Source organism: Ambystoma mexicanum, chromosome 3q (genome assembly GCF_040938575.1).
Source record: "Ambystoma mexicanum isolate Mex_15411 chromosome 3q, UKY_AmexF1_1, whole genome shotgun sequence".
Taxonomy (NCBI): domain Eukaryota; kingdom Metazoa; phylum Chordata; class Amphibia; order Caudata; family Ambystomatidae; genus Ambystoma; species Ambystoma mexicanum.
The window spans coordinates 1104092354-1104112741 of NC_090926.1; positions in this window are offsets into that span (position 1 = coordinate 1104092354).

Consider the following 20388-nt stretch of genomic DNA (forward strand, 5'->3'; position numbering starts at 1 on the left):
ACTCCTTCTAGGCCTTCTTTGGGCCCCTTTGTGGCCGCCTGTTACGGCACGAGAACTGAAGTCTTTGGAGCGGGGAAAGGGACTCTCGATGATGGCCGCCACCAGGCACGAGCACCGTCTTTCATTCTCTCTCTCTCTCTCTTTCACCCCACCGCTCCTAATCACCGCTTGTGCCTCTCTTTAATCACTGCCACGGCCCGGGGCTCATTATCACATCAGCCAGCCTTCCTGCTTTCAGGCGCAGTGACGCGTTCACCGCTGCAGCCATGGGTGGTGTTTTTGCCTGCAGGCCTCCTCGCCTACCATGGCACACCTTCTGTGCATCCTCAGTATTGCGCATGCAGCACCAACTGCCTGCTGCGTATCACACGCATGTCATCTTCGTCCTTCGTCACCAATGTCGTGCCTTACCCTGGTGAGGGACCACCGCACCCAGAGAAGGCTTGTGCACATGCCGCACGAACAAACCGGATGGAGACAAGGCACTTTCCACACCTCTTTATTCCTCAACGTACAACAGCTAACTGCCCAATCTGTCCCAAGTCATTTCCCGCCCCGGCCCACTCCCGCCCCTCTGACCCGGATCTAATCTGTCAACATCACAAAAGGCTAATAAGTAAAGAGGCAAAGAGGCTGGTCAATGGCTGATCTTCACTCATCACTGTACCACCCTTCACTGGGACACCCCTGGGAGGAAGCCCCTAGGGAGTACAAAGACGCACACACTCATCACCTGATCACCTAGTACATCAGTGGTTGATTTTGTCCCTGCTGTTGCTGGGATGAGGTGATTACTTCCTGACTGGTGTTCCCAGAGGAGTTTTGTGTGGCCTTCAGCTGGATATTGGGCCGATCAAGAGAGTAAGGAGAGGAGGCTGGAACAGAGAGAAGATTGAAGACTTTGTGGATCAAGAGGAGGAGGGTGGGTACAGAGTGGGGATTGCTGGCAGAGAACATGTAGAGAAGGGGATGGATAGAGAGCATTTTAGAGAAATAAAGAGAGAGAAAGGTGGTGGAGCAGTTTGATACTGGACAGACCGTCGAAATTGGTGTTAGCTCAGCATACAAGAGGGGAAGGTTGGGAACTTAGAGTAGATCAAAGGCAGACCATACCAAGAGGAGAGATTGCACAAAGAGAAGCAATCCTAGGAACAGCTTGTCAAGAACAGGAGGTTGGGATAAACAAGGAGATTGGAGGCAGAGCAGATGAAGTAAGAGCTGGAGTATAGAGTTGTGATTAGCAGCTGAGGACATCAGGAGGTGGAGGTCGGAAGAAAGTGAGATGGTTGGTGGCAGTGAGTATCCGGAAGATGAAGAGGTTGGGAACAGCAAGCAGAGTGGTGGGAAAGAATACTGGAAGCAGGAGCTGGACTATAGAGAGAAAGCTTTCCATTCATCACCTTTTGGTTGGCATGCGAGTAGGGGCCCGGGCCACTCCGTGTGGAGGATCAGAAAGGAAAAGTATACCTATGCACCCAGAATGCAGCAGACACTTAGGTATGGCTAAGGGCCTGGCTGCGTGGTCTTCGCGCCTGCACCCAGCCTCTGTCACATTTCGCAAGGCTCTTGTCTGAATTAGGAACTTTTGAGGTGAGAATTGACGGTCCAGGGTAAGGGCAAAAGTGACCCTTACAATCTGCACTCCTGTCCTTTTTTAATGTACCTCAAAGTGTACATCTCATATATGCAGGTGCTTGTGTGGGGGCACTGTGGGCGTTTCAGCGGTGTCTGATAGTGAGCACTGGGAAGAATTGCCCGTCCCCCCATCAGTCCTTCCTATAATGGTATCATGCACATGTGTTATATATTCTGCAACTGCCCTGTCTCTCATTCCCCCACCTCTCTTATTTTTCCAGCCAATAAGGAGTGCCCCCCTCATAAAGGAACGATTCGTTCAGCAGGCCCATTGCTCGTCTGCCTCTCCATCGAAGCACTTGCCCATTCATTTTACCATATATGCTGAATTATGGGTGTTGGTTTGGTGAACAGATGGCAGGTGCATTATTGCAGAGGCATATAATCTCACACTGGGAGGGGGCTTGGACCCCATACATATTTCAGATAGTACCAACAGCAGGCAGGTTTTTGTATTTCTGATGATGCCCTGATGTGCTGTGATTGTGTTTTCCTTTCAAATGCCTGGCTAAGGCGGTAACATACCTGTGTATCTTGATTTGTCCAGCTTTGCTTCCTCCATGTCATAGATCAGGAAATTCCCCAGAAAGTGTCAGCTGTGCTCGTGTGAAGTCCTCTCCTTGTCCCAGGTGACAACAGAGCTGCCCTTTTCCATCCCATATACAAAGAGCCACTGTAACACCCTTTTAGAGCCAACTCCCCTCTTGCAAACCCCAACACAATACACGCACATAGGTTGGGTGGAAAGAAAAGCAAGGTTCTGTCATCATCACGGATTTGCAGGTTTCAGTTGTTGACATAACCCATCATTAAACCTGGAGGTTGTGAAACCATTTTTATTGACCCTGGTACATAGAGGATTATCGTGTCAATGTCTTCACTTCTGGGCCTATATAAGGTTGTGCTTGAGAGGTGCTCTGCAGATTCCTCAGGCTGAAGGACACTGAGGAATAGCCCAGGTATGCTCTCACTTTTCATATTTATTTTTTCTTGTAGGAAAGTCGTTCTGCAGAGTGCCAACCAGGCTCAGAAGTGCCCCTGGCCAATGCGAAGATAAGATTTCAGAACTAGAAAGGAATACAGGCAAAAGAGGAGTAGGAAAAAAAACTACAACTTGAGGCATAACAGTGATGAGCGCTATGGACGGTCACAGGCAGGTAACCGCCTTACCTGCGTGACATTCCATCAGGGCAGTGGGCCTGCAAACCACCTCATAGCCTCCAATATGCGGGGCCTGCCCCATCGGCAGGTAGAAAAGAAGCACTCTTGCCTTGTGGGTAATGATTATTTCCATATTAAAAATGTGTTTCCTATGTGTAGCCTTGGCTTAGTGTCAGTTCAGGATCAATACAACCAAATTACTTACACCTGGCCTAGCTACACGTTGATGATTTTAAAATAATGTATACTGTATATTACTTTTTAAGAACTCATTTCCTCCTCGCCCAGCATCATTGTCATATTTCTTACGAAATATTCACCCCCTCCCAACACAGGCGCCTGCTGCCACCCATTAATCAACATAGAAGGAGGACTAATTTTCTCCATTAGGCTTTAGTCCCTTTTCACTTGGTGTTATCATTAGTTCCTGTATAAAGAGGCAGCTGCTTAGAACCTCAGCCTGCAGTGTCGAGGCCACATCAAAACGAGCGAGTGGAGGAAAGCTAGACTAGACTGTGTAGAGGAAGACTAGGACTTGTATTACTGAATATTACATGTACGTGTATGGAGCTATGGCTGAAATCTGTGAAGATCAACTCACAGGCATGAATTCTTCCAGGCACCAGGGTGTGGGCAGTGGGTGCATGGTCGGGGCTCAGTTTAGAGTTGGCTAACCACCAGGATTGGCACAGGGTCTCAGTGTTTTCATGCCTTTTTTTGGGGTCGCCAGAGAAGAGGTTGGTATCTCTGGGATTGTAATGGCCGCTGATAAAATGTATTGCACTGGTCTGTGGTGGCAGCCTTCTCCCAGCAGTGATCACAGGATGCCTACGAGGGATAGGGACAGGTCCACAACACCGCTCTGGCAGCAAACGCCATAGCTTCCAATTTGGGCATTAAATACTTAACTCTTTGTTAACGCTTGGTGATAAGAAACGAGAGGCCATTTGATATTTTCTTTCCAGAAAGCCCAAATAATGCACCATTTCAATATCCAATGATGTGCATTATTGCTACACTCCAGTTCAGGTCATTTTTATCACATGTAGTATTCTTGAACGCTGACCATCAACAGCAAGTACTACCCAGAAGATATGTGGGGAAGTGATTAAGGGGCAGACAGGTCTAAACCCAGTCGTCCCCAGTTAGTGTGCAATGCGGGGCAAATAGTGTTATCTTACTGTGGCTTATCTACGAGGTGTTAATGACAATTCTATGAGTCCTGCTTATGCCATGAATAGATGATGTTCTAATAATATAACGGAATTAATTTGTGCAGCTGTTTTTAAATATGAACAAAGGAGGAATATTTATGTTTAACCAGAATGAACTAATGTACAGGTTTACAGATGCTGATACTAAATTGCAACCACTGGGTAATTTTCAGCAGAGTCCTCCATTAGAGAGAGAGAGAAAGAGAGGGAGAGAGACAAAGTGTGTGAGAGAAAGAGAGTATGTGAGAGAGCGAGAGTGTCTATGAGAGAGAGAGAGCGAGAGTGAGAGAGTGTGTGAGAGAGAAAGTGAGAGAGAGAGAGAGTGTGTGAGTGAGTGAGGGAGATCATGTGTGAGAGAGAGAGAGAAAGTGTGTGACAGAAAGAGAGACAGTGTGTGAGGGAGTGTGTGCGAGAGTGTGTGTGAGAGAGAAAGTGTGTGAGAGAGAGTATGGGAGAGCGAGAGAGTGTGTGTGTGTGAGAGAGAGAGAAATAGAAAGTGAGAGAGAGTTTGTGAGAGAGACAGAGAGAGGGAAAGTGTGTGTGTAAGAGAGAGAGTGTGTGTGTGAGAGAGAGAGTGTGAGAGAGAGAGAGATTGTGTGTGTGTGCCACTTTTCAGCTGAGGTGGGGCAGGGGCTTATAGGTGCTGCAAGGCGTGTGGGCACCACGGGCCGCAGAACTCAAAGGGGCGCATTTTCATTGAGATGTAACATACATTCCATGCGTAACACTCTATCATATGAGTGCTACATATGGAATTTACGTTGTGGCGCATTTTTGGTTGTTTGCATGTTGGAGAGGCGGTGTGTACCGTGGGTTACCCCCTTCCTTTGCGCCATGCAAATACTACAGCATTTGAACCTGCATGTAAGTTCATTCCGTATTGCGCCTTGAAACACTCTGTGTATAGGCACATTACAAATACCCAATCAATGAGTAAATGCTGGAGCAAATGCTGCGGATGCTTATGGAATCAGCCTGCTTTTACACCATCAAAAAGCAGGCGGATTCCAAAGGAATCCATTGCAAATGCTTTCTACCATGCGTAAATGGCAGGTAGTGTTTACTCATTTTGTACAGCAGAGTTCAAAAGGGTGGTGTGCAAACTTGTATGACACATTTTTACACTCTACATTTCCACAACGCTGTGCAAAAGTGGAAATGTATGCAGAGTCAACCTGCTTACGCAGAAGTGTACACGTAATAGATCGCCTTTTTTTTAATTTACAGGCAACTAAAACTATGCTCCTAAGGGGTTTTGATTTGCAAATGTTGGCAAGTGTGGCTCAGCCTTTCATGCTTCTGATATCTGCTCAATAAATGCCAGTGTGCAGGCAATTATACCAGATATTTCCAGCCTGCACACCAGAGATTTCCTTCTGAGCATGGACGACTCATCCTTTCAGCCTTCTGAAATTGATCAAATAATAAGCACAGGCTGAGGCTTGCGGGCGTGTGGCGCACTGTATAAGAATTCTAATAAATAAATAAAGCTGGTTCACAAGAACAGCTTTTATTACCTCTCAGCTCACAGGCACCGATTCTGTAATGTATCTGCAGTATATACAATGAAATTCTTAAACACATGGAACAGTTGTCGACCATATCTGCCAGCGCTAACTTTTGATTATCTCAGTATTTCACAGAGACATCCGACTGCTACAATGAAGTCTGCCTTATGCTTCTTAGTGGTGATTCTCGCGGGGTCCATGCACGCCTCCTGTAGCTGTAAACTTTGTGACATCCCGTATATGAAGGACTATATTAAAGAAATGGGTAAGTCTTGCTGATTGTACCGACCTCTTCAACCTGTGCCGTGGAATAGCAGTGGGGAATAGGAGTGTTTGAAAAGTCTCTTTTCCATGTGCAAACTGTTTTAAGATTGAATAATTAAGCTTTATAGACCTAGCTCGAGGGCCGTACTGGGAGTTAAGGACCCTGAAAACTAAGTTAAAGGCTCCAGCGTATTATTCAAGGTGGGAGGGGCAAAGCTTAGAAAAAGCCAGACCACATCTGCTAAGTGCAGCCAGTTGAAGACTGAAGGCAGTACACCCGAAAAAGGTAAGAAGTTGTGCTGTGGCGGTTGGTTTCATGTGTGACCGGGCAGCGACCCGGGTGAGTAGGAGAGCAGAGCTGCCATGGCGGCATCCACCCACCACATGATGCATCTAAAGAGTGGGGGAGAGGGTCGGGTGATTTAGGTGTCTGGTCCAGGTCTGTGAGGCGCGGCATGGGCAAGGAGAAGAGCCGCGCTTGCAGCATCGCTGTCAGTGCGGTGCTCCATGACGAGAGGGAGCGTGGCACTGAGAGCCATAGCTGCATGGCTATCAGTGCGGCAATCTCGTGATGAGAGGGAGCGCTGCTGAGAGAGCCATGCAGCGCTGGCAGCAAAACTGTCAGTGTGGTTTTTGCGTGATGAGGGAGCGTCATGATGAGACCCAGGTTCTCAGCGCATCAAGCGCGGGAGAATGGCGGGTCTTCCCTCATTGGCTAATCTCCAGCCTATATGAATTCTCAGAGCCATACCAGCTCATATAGCCTAGAAATTGGCCAATGGGGGAGTGCCACATCACTTATTATGATCTGTCGGTCAAGTCTACTGGGATATGGAACCCACAATCATCCAGCTGTGTAAATTACTCTATTGTTAATATGAGTTAGAATTGATTTACCAACATAGCTTTCAATATCGAAATACACAATAATTACGATTATGATGTAGGTAGTGTAAGGTCACATTACAGATATGGGTTCAATTACTATGAGGATGTACACATGGTGCATCAAGAATAGTCAACCAGATATTACCTCAGATCATAGTTCTTTGTGATTGTATAATTAACACATTAAGTATACATTAGAATAAAGGTTCCATAATATGCGACCCTCGCATATAGTGCTATTTCATTTTTCTCATTAGCGTAGGATTCAGGATGGGCAAGGATCTACACGTGTAGCCATATCAATATTCGCATAATGGAGTATGCCGCGCCACAGCCCTTAGTACTTCTATTTTCATAGTATAATGCCTGGCACAGGATTTACAGTCACTTTAGATTATAAAATTCCCAAATAATGTTGGGATGGTATTTTGTTAATAGGTATAATTGATTATATTAATCTCGCTAGGACATACTACTGGTGGGAGTGGTTATATTGCCACCGTTGGGATGAAATATGCAACTCTAGAGTCCACAGTATTTTCTCCATGCCCATCGTGTAACAGGTGACATCAAAATCAGTGCCAGGGTACCGGATCCTTCTATTGTTTGATGCAGGGGATCCAAGTAGACCAACATTAGGGCTCCCAGGTCATATAGAATAATACTCAGAGGTAATAATGGAGGATCTTCAATGTGTGGTACTCTAAAATTCTAAATTTGAAAACTTTATCTGGTGGTTGTGCCTGTTTTTTGTAGCTTATCCAACTGGATTCCCAGAGCATGATTTCTGAGTGAACCACTGGGGTCTTGCATAGGTTTACCAATTGAAATGTGATACACAGCAGGTGACACACATGATAGATGCACACGCTGCACAATGGACGAATTGCAGACATTAAACCAGATAAACTGTCAACATTTGTATTAGTTTTACGTTTATTGAGTGTGGACCTAGCTTTGGGAACAGTGGCGTAGCAGCAGTGCTAGTCTGGGGAACTCTGGGGATTTTCCAGTGGTCCTCTGCTCAATGGGCCTCTTTTGTGTGGGTACTCTGTTTTCGGCTACTCTTTCCCCTTTCGCCCATGCACCCCACCACCGTTCTTCCATCTCTCATCATCCCAATGAAGTAAAGAATGTGTTATAATGCTCCTGATATGTTGTTCCTCACTGTTAACAAATGTTATATATATATATTTGTGTTGTGTATTCCTTTTTCTGTTCCCTATCTCAGCACAAATTTGCTTTAGAATTTGCTATTTTGTCCCATTTTTCAAAACACTCTTGTGGGAGGAGCCAGCATATCTTACTTAGACGGTATGGGCTTGCTCACATGGTTAATATGGAGCCACTTTGAACAATGTTTCCATGGCCACTTTTGGTTCCTAGTCCACTCCTGGGTAGTGGGGGCCCTTCCAGCCCCTGCAGTGCAGAGAGCCCCGCTGGCGCATGTCCAAGGGTGGGAGCGCGGAGCTTCATCCCTCATCCTCACTAAAGTCAGGGTGAGGGCTGCAGCTGGCGGTCGCGCAGAGGATGTGCTCCGCATCTGGCTCTTGTGTTCACATCAGACAGGAGTAATTTGTATTTAATTATTTTATTGTTCGCTTGTTAGGCGCTTATACAGTAGAAAATACTGTTTCAACAAGCCCACAGGCCTGGGAGGGAGCCAGGGTTTGCGAATACATTAAAAACACAATATTTAAGAGCAGAGGGTGGCAAAAGGTAGAAGGGACAAACCTACTATGCCTTGTGAGTATTCAGAACGTCCAAGTGCGGCAAGGAGGAGAGGGTAAGTGCTGGGGAGTCCGAGCTCATGGGTGAGCCACAGATAGAGTTCTAGGAATGCTAATTGCTACACAGACTGGGGCTGTGGGAGGTGTAAGTGTGAAGCGCCAGGGCGGAGGGTGTGCAGATGCAAGTACTGTGGAAGACAGGAGCTGGGCAGAATTGGTGTGAGAGGTCAGGGCCCGAGGATGCATAAGGGCCCAGGTCACCGATCGCAGCAACTGTGGGATTAGCAGAGGAGAGAAGAAGGGAAGGAGGAGGAAAAGAGGAGCTTCTGGAATTTGAGAAGATCCTGCTCAAGGCGCAAAGGGAGGGGAGGCTATTCCATAGGAGGCAGCCCGCTGAGGAAAGTGAACAACCACCTACTCTCTGTTTGGCAAAATGCTTTACACACAAAGAGTTGGTGCCAGAGGAACCTAGTGGTTTAGAGGAAGAGTATTTAGTGAGATAAAGTTGAAGATAGTGTGGTCCCCGGGCCCAGAAACTCTTGTGGATGATGAAGAGGGATTTGAATTTAATCTGTTCAGCAACCGGAAGCCAGTGAAGACTTTTTAGTGCAGGAGAGATGCCGTCCCTGGTCTTAAGGCCATGGATAGGTCTTGCTGCCCTATTCTGGTTTGCTGGAGGGGTCGCACAGTGGAAGAAGGTAGATTCAGGAGGAGGTTATTGCAGTAGGCAAGCCTAGAGCGAACCAGGGCTTGGGTCACATTGAGCCTCTGAGAGAAGGTGACAAAAGGGAGAATTTCTTTGAGAAGGAAGAGCTGAAAGTGGGATTTCATGGCAATGTATTGAGTGGGAGGGAGGAAAGAGAGAGGAGTCATAGATGACTCCAGGGTTTCTGGCGCGCAGGGGGAGAGCCCAAGGAGGAAGGCCATGTGAAATGTGGGAGCTGTAGTCAGGGGTGAAGTAGCATTGCTGCAGGAAATGGGTGAGAGCGCTTTTTTATTTTTTTTATTTGTGTCTGAGTTTGTGCGTGCGTGTTGGATATGATTGTGTATGTATGTATGTATGAATATATGCATATGCGTGGGTGCATGTGAATAGTGTATGCATGGGTGTTAGTCATGTAAATGAGTGTACAGCGTGTGCACATTTTCTGGGTACGTATGTGGATAACGCAGTGTGAATGTGCGGTTGCGCACCGCATGAATGCCAGAGAAGGTGTTTGGGTGATTTAACGGTGAGTGAATGCATGGGTATGAATGTGATTATGTGCCTGCAATGCAAGGGTGGCCCAGGGGTCAGGAATGCCATATTTTACAGTGCATAAAGTGCCTTGTTAATAATGCCATACCAGCCCCCTTGGGCCTCGCATCTCATCGCATGTACACATAATCACATTAATAGATTTTGTGTGTGTGCAAAGTCCTGAGCCCAGGGGTCAAACATTGTTTACAGTGCATTGATGCCCAGTAAAAAATGCCATGTCTCCCCCCTGTGCCATGTATTCACACATAATCACATTAATTGATTATGTGTGTGCATGCAAGACCCCGGGGCACAAGGGGCAGGTATGGCATTGTGTACTGGGCATCTATGCATTGCAAAATAAAACCATGCCTGCACCCTGGCCCCAGCGCCTCACAGGCACACATAACCAAATTATGAATGTGATTATGTGTACATGCGAGGCACTGAAGGAGCCCAATGGGCAGGCATAGTGTTTTGTCATTCTGTGTGCGTGCAAGGCTGGGTGCCCAGTAAAAATGACTCTCCAGGAGATAGTAAAGAAGAGGTTATGATACCATCCCTTCTCCTTATCTACTCCACAGACAGCGACACTCATTAGATGGATGTAAAGCATGGAGGCGATTATGCCATCATGGCGAGTCAAAGCACAAGGAAATACTAATGCAGAAAACAGACGCTAAACAGACTAGGACCTAGCTATAAGCAGAGCAGCAGCTCTTCCAATCCACTCTGTATGTAAGGCATAGCTTACTTTGGTGGTTTGAGACTTGATCTTAGACACGGCAGGCTCTGGGCTGCTGTGGGAATCTGAAGTAGTGAAGTGGTGAAGATTTGGATCCGCAGCCACCTTTGGGATATTAAGTGGGGTGACCCAGAAGTAGTGTATATACACTCTGAAGTATTGGCTCACACGGTATTGTAGATACATTGGTTTATTTAAGATCCATAGAAAAAACCCACCGGCTCCACCACAGTTCCTCTCTCAGTTCACTCAGTTCACTCAGATCAGCATCCTTTCTCCTGGGTTCCACATTCTATATCCCCTCTTCTATTACATCACTGTCCCACAATTAGATATAAAGGTGTTAACTAAATGCATGTTCATGTACTAAGATATTACACACCTTTCTTTTTTTTTGACGCTTCAATGAAAGAACAATAAAACATAGAATCAACATAAAATTACTTTACACTCTTCCTATTTCAATGTGTGTTTACATACAATAACAGTATTGATACAAACATTAACTACACTCCTACTTGACATAGTCTTGCAAATACACAGGTCTCCTGCTGACCCGTTTAGAGTGTGTATTGTGTTCATCACCTCAACTTGTTTTGCCACTTTCCTCACTTTCCTCTTTAGAATTTCCCACACAAATTTTACTAACATCACTCACACTCCTTTTTTCCTTTGAACACTTCCACACTTTGTTTACATTCCAGACCCTTCCATCTAAAACTTTCACTGCTCCATGGAATCTTTCCACTACTTTTGTCACAGGTGACCATTTCACCAAATTACCCATGGAAGGCAGTTTTATTCTCACTAAATCACCTACCTTCACTTCACAAACATTCACCGCTTTTCTCACATCATAGCGTTCCTTGTTGGCTAATTGCTTATTCATAATCTTCCTTTCAATCTCCTTGAAATCAATCTCCTTTTTGCACGCTCTGCCCAACCATGGTGGACAAATCCTTGTATTGGGCTTTCTACCTCTAAGCATCTCAAACGGGGATATCCCTGTAGTAGTATGAGGTGTGAATCTGTGTGCAACTATAGTGTCTTCAACTGCTTTCTTCCACTCTGTTTTATCCTTCAAGGCACACCTAGTACTATTTTTGATGACCTTATTGAACCTTTCCACAATTCCATTTGTTTTTGACCGATAAATAGAACTTGTTTTGTGCTCAACCCCATTTTCTTTTAAAAAATGTGTAATTTCTTGTGATATCAATTGTACCCCATTATCCGTAATGTTGGTAGTGGGATATCCTTCCCTCTTGAATATGTCATTATAATGATATCTCTGGAGCAGATATTTATTACCCATTTCCCTTCCACACACCTGGAAAGCATATCAATTAAAATAATGCAATATTTCAAGTTACCGTTGCTCCTTACTGGTCCCACAATGTCCAGACCCACCCTCTCCCACGGTATGGTAGGTACAGACATTAATGTCATGGGCTCCTGCCTATTAATGTATCCCTATGCAGAATCATCACATGCACACCACTCTCTGATTGCTCTTTCTATTTCAATGTCCATGCCAGGCCACCAATATTCTTGTCTTACCAACTGTTTTGTTTTTTTCATACCCTGATGCCCTTTGTGTGCTATCTCCAAAATTTTACATCTCACACGTGTGGGTGGAAACAGTTTGTCACCTCTCATTACAAATTTGTCATTCATATGAAATTGATCATGCACTTGTCTGACCGCTTCCGGTAAATACCCTTTCCTGACTGCACTACTCTTGACTCTCTCACAAATGCATTTTTTCAATTTGCATAAAACTTCATCTGATTCCATTGCCTTTTCCCACTCATCTTCAGATACCACTTCTTGAGTCACGTTAAGTACTTCTTCATCATCATTATCGCATTCATCAGAGTCTACATAATTTGTTAACCTAGACAAATAATCTGCGCACTTATTTTTAACTCCTGGAAGATATTCAACATCCAATTGTATTCCTGCAAATTTGTGACCCGTTTCCTAATCATGGCCGACACTTTATCTAAACCTTTGATTGTTAAAATTTCTGTCATCTGTCCGCACCACAAATTTGGTGCCCCACAAAAAGGTTCTACATTTTTCAATGGACCATTTTATAGCTAGTAACTCCTTTTCTATTGTAGAATAATTGCATTCTGTCGGTTTGAGTACTCTGGAAGCAAAACAAATGGGATGTTCACTTCCCCCTTCAACCTGTGATAATACTGCACCTAAACCTTGATTGCTCGCATCAGTGGTGGGAATGCTACCTTTATTGGGATTGAAAGACTTCAAAGTGGGTGCAGCATTGAGATCCTTCTTGATCTTTTTAATTCCAACTCACATTCTTCATCCCATACAAACTTTACATTCTTTTTTGCTAACTTCCTCATATTGAAACTCTTTCTAGCTAAATCTGCAATAAATGTGGCAGAATATTCTGCCATTCCTAAAAATGATATGACTTTATCTTTTGTGTCTGGACTGGGAAAACCTACGATAGTATTAACCAAATCTTGTTTGGGCTTTATGCCTGTCTCAGAGATTTCATGTCCCAAATACTGTATCTGTGATCTGTTGAATTTGTATTTCTCCTTACTGAGCGTAAGACCAGCTTCTCGAAAAATATGTAACACTTCGTACATTCTATCATCATGTTCCTTTTTGTCTTTCCCATAAACTAAAACATCATCCTGAAAGCATAGGACACCTTCCATATGATGGAATAAATTGTACATTATACGTTGAAACACTGCAGCTGCAGAGATTAACCCAAAGAGCATTCTCCTACATTGAAACAAACCTTCACTTGTAATAAAAGCTGTTACATTCTTAGACTTAGGGTGCAACACAATTTGATGATATGCAGACTTGAGGTCAAGCGTGCTTATGACCTTTGGATCCCTAATTGAACCCAACATTTCTGCTATATTTGGCAAAGGATGTCTATCAGGAATTATGCATTTATTTACTGACCTAAGATCAATACAAAGCCTAAGTTTCCCTTTAGGTTTATGGACTACAATCAGAGGCGAAACCCATTCAGAAGATTCAGCTCTCTCAATAACACCTTGATCTACCATCTTTTCCAATTCCTCTTTTACAGCACTGCTGATAGATATTGTCACTGGTCTTACTTTATGTACAACAGGAACAGCATTGCATTTCTTTCTTATTTCATGTCTAAAGTTTCTTAAACTTCCCAGTTCTACCCTGAAAACTGGATGATGTTGAAGATGTTCAAATTGAACCTCTTGATCTATAGCATACACCATTTCATCTGCACTGGGGTCTAATCTTATTTTTAATCTCCTCTGATGAGACCAGCTCAACAAAGGATGAAGACCACTTTTTGACACATATACTTTTCCCTTTGCTGTTCTGTCTTTAAATTTCATGGTCGACCAAAACCAGCCTTCTAATTAAATTTGTTTACCCCCATAGGCAACCGACTTCACATCAATATCTGTTAATGCAATAATATCTTTGAAATGTCTATCAAATATTATTCTTGGTAACAATGTATACTTGGCACCAGAGTCAATGACCATCTTGACAACTGAATTGCAAATCTGTATGTCAGCCATAGGTTTTTCTAAATTGCATCAACATCTTCCACTATATTGATGTCAATCATAAAGGTACATTCTTCAAAATCATCACATTACCCATCAACACGTTCAATGTTTTCTGCTTTGGTTTTGCAACAAAACATTTCCTCTTATGATCATTCACATCCCTTTTTTCATCTCATGCTCCATGTGTAATATCTTGCATGACTGGCAGAAGTTGCTGATAACAATTGTTTAAATGAGGTTTGAGAAAAATCTGTATATAGTATATTTGTTTATATTATGTGAGATGTGTGGTCCTTCTTGATCCTTTATATTCTTGCAATGGAATGTTGCCTCTATTAGTGGAACAGATGTGATTTTCCCAATATATTTGCCTTTTCTCTTTCTTGTAATTTTGTTATGTGGCTGACAGTAATGATATCATTGATAATGTGATGGTGATGGAAGTCTAACAATTGTTGCAATAGTGTTTTTGTTTCTTTATTAATTGCTCCGTATAATTTGGAAGCCCAATCGCCTTTAAAAAGAACTAGCAACACGTTGTTCAAGGTTGAATGTTCCTTTGTTCAGCAATAATGTCTTTATTTCCTTATTAATTGCTCTGTACAATTTGGAAGCCCAATCACCTTTAAAAATAACTAGCAACACGTTGCTCAAAGTTAGATGTTCCTTAATATGGTACTCGCATTCTTTATGATTTGCTCCGTGCACTTTGGAAGCCCAATCACCTTTCAAAACAACTAGAAACACGTTGCTCAAATATTATTATATTATATATGCAAGTGTTAAATTACAATGATACATCCGCTCATGTTCCAAATCAGTTCTATTATCCCACTTTGAATATAGATAAAATTCTCACCGGATTGCACTGCTGAGCAAGCGTTGGTCTATTGAAGACAGTTATATATCCAAGTAAACTTCCTTGGCCTTTTTTTTTTTTTAAGTGGCACTTGTGATTACAGAATCCTGGCCTTCATGAATTATGTTATGTACTTGATCCTTCACACAGGTAGTGTAATAGGTTTTCCTCTTCAGTCTTTTGACTTCATGATCTGTTCAATTGTGGTTTTCCTGGAGTTCAGTTTATTCCAATGGGTGACCAATGTTACCTGGCTTGCAGGTAGTGGTAAATCCAGTGTGAATGAACAGCTACTTGTGGGTTTGCTGTTCTAAGCCAAATAACATCCATTCCTCGTCGCCACTGAAGTATTGGCTCACACAGTATTGTAGATAAATTGTTATTTAAGATCCATAGATAAACCCACTGGCTCAACCACAGCTAACAGTTCTTCTCTCAGTTCACTCAGATCAACATCCTTTCTCCTGGGTTCCACATTCTATATCCCCTCTTCTATTACATCACTGTCCCACAATTACATATAAAGGTGTTAACTAAATGCATGTTCATGTACCAAGATATTACACACTTCCAGTCCTGGTTTGGCCTGTCTGTCCACCTGTCGTCTGACAAACGAGATAAAAGTGCACTCCTCCCTAGGGCACAGAGGTTTGTGTCTGCAGGGGGGGGGATGATCTGGAGATGTTCTTGCAGGCCTCTCGCTAGCCCCTTGGGAGATAAGCGGTGTAACAATGAGGGGCTCTGTCACAAGGGCCCGGATTTTGTTTAAGGGAGTTTTAGGAGAGGGTGGGGTTCTCTGTCTCCTATGTGCCCTAAGTGGCTCCATATGTGCATGCAATCCGAGCATCATAAAGACAACCTGCCAGACAAAAGGGGCCAATCCCTATGTATTGTGCTGTAATTTTGATTTAGGAGTGATGATTCATTTTTAGTGAATAGAAGTCACACTTATTGATGGGCCTGTATACTATGCAAATTGCCAGAAATGTAACTCTTTTATGCAGTCTGAGCCAGGTTAGCAGGGCCAAAGCTGATTAATGGGGTTCCTCACCCTCATCTAAAAGCCATGTTTAAGCAATAACCCTCTGTTCCACTGGCTAGAATGGGTGTTTATTGCTATTAGCACTCAAGGTTTTCAATCCGTAAATCTGGCATGTTAAGAGCATTGTATTTTGATTGATCCGGCATCCCGTTCATTGAATCAAAATACTTCCTTAAGATGGCTGCCATGGATCAGGAAGTCGTGGCTCCATACGGATCCCCTCTTCCATTTCCATGGCTGCCACGGAGCAGCAGCAGTCCCTCAGCCACTGAAGAAATGGGATAAGTGGGGATGGCGGTGGGAGGGATGGGATATTTTAAAGGAAAGGGAGGGTGGGGGGAAGATTGCGGGGTGGGGGAAGCAGCCATCAGGTTCCATAGAACGCGGGCTTGGATCAGTAGATTCAGCCCATGAGCCAAAGAACCTGATAGGTTGCTCCCTCTGCCTGTGTGCTAATGGCTAGTATTGTGGCAATCCCAGGCATATATTATTGAACTATTCCATCCGTGAGATTGTACGTGTCATCAGTCCTGTATTTTGTTTGTGAAGAAGAGAAGAGGGAACACGTGTAATAGCATTTTAGGTGGTGAAAGGTAGCCTCAGGTTACAGCCATTATTTGTGCCTAACGAGTAATGGAAGACGTCATCAGGGCACCTACATTCCCTGCGTTGGTCACTATTGTGGGTGTCTAGGTTGGAGATCAAGGAGTTCAAGTGGCTCCATTCAATGGAATCTCAGTTTTAACAGGAGCACATTTGATATTTCTGCTTAATTGATATTTGTGAAGTGCAATCTTCGCCCAGTGCAGCCATCTTGTTTTTGGACATCCAGTTTACTGTTGCCACGTGGGAGTTAGTGAAACTGTTTCTGCTGGTCTGGATTAAGATGAAGAGTACGTTCAGGAAGCTCTGCGTAGGTGTAAAGTGTAACACTGAAGGCATGAGTCAGGTTCACTGGTGGGAGAAGATATATATTCAGAAGAAGGTGCCCAAGAACAAGTGATTGAGGTGGACATCTTTTTTATTTTAGGTATGATCCCCTTGACTTGTGTCCACCTATTCTTTCCAAGTATGCCTCTTGCCGCATACAAGTTCTACTTCCCTGTCTGTACCAATTTTTTGGCGTGGTTTCTGTCTCTCTAAATGCCAGTTTCTGATTCGTTTCCACTTGCCTGATTCATCTGTCTCCTGCTTTATTTATTGGTGTATCCTTTTTTTAATGTACACATTTTCCAAATTATTTGTGCAATTAGCATTAGGGCAACAGTGCAAACGACATTTTTTCAATGCATTCTTGCACCATAGTAAAGTGATAGACTGGTGCAAAAATACATTGGAAGACAATCTTTTGGCATTATTTCCATTCTTTTGTGTATCTTTCCTTTGGCTGTTTTTCTTTGTTCAGTTGTGTTAGCAACACTTATGAAGCGCAGTGACATCACCGGTGATGGCATCTAGATGCTATCTGCATCATACAGACATGACAGGGTAGGAAGCGGATGGGTCCGCCTACTAAGCAAGAGAAATCCTCTGTGTGTCGTCTGTTTCCTGGAAGTGTGTTGCAGAGGGTGATAACCTGCCCAGAGAATGGACGAAAACCCCATCTTTTCAAGATGAAAGAGGGTGTGGTCAACATCAGTCTATTGAAGGATCAAAGACTGCAAGGGTTATTATGATGGAAAGCTCTGTGTGCCAGACTCTTCTCTTAGCCACTGGAAGCCCGTGTAGTTGAAATAGGCCGGATGAGACCTGCTCTCTTCTAGGAATGTACAGAACATGCAAGCTGCCTGATTTTGAATTCTATGCAATATTTTAATAGATTCTTTTGGAAGACCAAGATGTACTGAATTGAAATAATCCAGTTGGAAAGAGATATATGGATTCATCTTGGTTACTTGATGGTTGAAGGAAAGAAAGCGAAGTAGTCTCCAAAAGCAGCCCAGTTGCCCAAACCAGGAGTAGGTCACATTGTTGATTTGAATTGAAAGAGAAAGGTTAGAAATACATGTGTTCATCAAAACTGATTCCAAAGCTGCAAACAGACACGTCTGGGGTTGTCTGAGTGCCCAGGCACATCATACCACCTCAGGTTTCGAGACATTGAATTCCATGCGGTTTTCAGTAATCCAGGAATGAGCCGCACACAACAGGCGATCTGTGCTGGGTTGCTGTTGTTGATATCTAATTGGGCCTGAATTTCTGTGTCGTCGGCATACGTATTAGGCCTCACGTTGTCGTAATGAAGCGAGAAGGCAACAGCCAGTAGTTATAGGTTAAAAAGATAGAAGAAAGGGTAGAGACCTCGGGGATCCCCACAATTCATCTGATGGCAATGGGATTTTAAAAGATCGGAATGTAACAATATGATAATTATTAGATAAAGAAGTTTGCATCTGTAGCACGTTTCCAATGAGAATATAGTACATTTCTAATCCTTCCTGTCTGCTTCTGTCTACTCATGATTGGTTTCCCTTGGGTATATCGATTTCCACTTGTGTGTGTTCCTGTCCAATTGTATGTACTTATTACTCCCTGTGGGGTGTATTGTTGCACCTGGGGAGCTTCATTACCCAAATTCATGTGAATAGACATTTGGAGTCTGATTCCAAACACAGACCATGACGGTGAAACGTTTGGTCTGGTGCTACTGTAATATATAATTGTACTTTACTTCTTGTGGCATATAGATCAACAATGCCTATGAAGATAACATATTTGATATTAGTGGTGCATGCCAGTGTTAATATTTGACAAACATATAGCTATGAACTTCATTTTTATATTCCAGTCTTATTTATACTTTAGAATGTATATGAATATTGTAAATGGGCTACTGTGTGTTGCGTAAATGAGGATACAGCTCAGTTGTCTTTTTGGCAAAGTAGTCAGCTGTGGGACCAGCAGCCACTGTCACCTCAAGGCATTACTGTAATGGTCGGAATCTCACGTGCTAATGTAAATAGACTTCAGACCATCCAGAACTTTGCAGTTAGAGCTGTATGCATCATGAAGCATTGAGGCCACATCACGCCTGTACGCAGGGAGTTGCACTGGCTCCCTGTCCGCAAGATAATTCAATTTAAGGCATTCAATTTAAGGCACCTCAGCTCACAGATCAGGAGACTGCCTTTTCGGCGCACAATGCGATCTAACAAAGAGGCTTTACTGGTGCAGCTACGCTTTCTATCGGAAAGGCTTAGAGGCTCCAGTTTTAACTCATGGGCTCCAAGGGCTTGGAATGCACTACCACAGCCACTCAGACAGCTCCCATCAGTTGTGCAGTTTAATCAAGTATTGAAGACTTACCTGTTTGATGGGGAGGAGATTAGGCAGATTGAAGGAACTATATCACCTTGAACTATCATCATGTTCTGTGTCTGTGTGTTCTGTGAGCGCCCTGAGGCCTGCGGGTGTCCTGGCGCTATACAAAAATCCAATAGAATAGAATCTGAGTAAGTTACCGACTTACTTTATAACCCAAATGGCTTCATCGTGATGATTCACCTTCATCTTCTGGGCCTCTATTGCCTGATAAATTGAAAGCTGGCATTGTTTTTTTCACAAACTAAATGTTGACAATAACTCCTTTAAAACGTTTTAGTTATATTCTCATTTTATTTATTTCGGTGATTTATGACGTCAGAAACCCATAGGCTTGTATGTTAAATAAGGACCCCAACTTAATCTACAGGGATCAAATTTACTAACACTTCTTTTTATTATTTGCATGTGCTAACAAATGCAAATAATTCAGTCCTTCAGCTTCCAAGTTTATACGCACACACATGTTGCTAAACATGTATTCAAGCTGAGAGTCTGTGGGTGGTATTACAGAAACTTCCAACACTGCAAGTGCAATTGGCACTGGGGCAAGGATTGCCCCAGTGCTAATATTACAATGCATTTTTGCACCAGTGCACTGTTGGACCAGTCCAAAAATGCATTGAAAGAACAGGTTTTTTTGCATTAGGATAATGTTTGCCCTAGTGCTGCTTTGTACCGAAAGGTCCAGCATTTTCTAATTGTCTACTGCTGTAGGCAGTAAGTTGCCTGCCAACAAATTGAAACCGAGTACCTCCAATACTTAAATCTTTTTTTTAATTTTTTTAACTGTGCTTTTCAGAACAAAAAGTACATTTACACAAATTAACGAACGAAGAAGCACTATGTTATACATACAAATATATCAAGTACATTGAAGTTAAATCGCTAAAATCAAAATTTATTTAAAAAAACGATAAAAACGTTTCCTCATACTAAATACATCAACCTCCATTCAACTCTATACTAGATTTGCTAATTTGCTACTTTCATACTCCACAGACTACCCCATCAGAGTACCTTCTATACTAGCAATGTCCATTATACCTTGCACTGATACCCTGGATGGTTCTGCAAAGATTACCATTAGCATCCTAACCGGGGCAATGATAAGTGACACCTGAGCATCATCACATGCCTGCACCATAGATCATGAGTCAGTAGTTGGGAGGTTGAATGAACAAATCTCCCCAAACTTTGAATTCTCTGATCCAGAAAGAA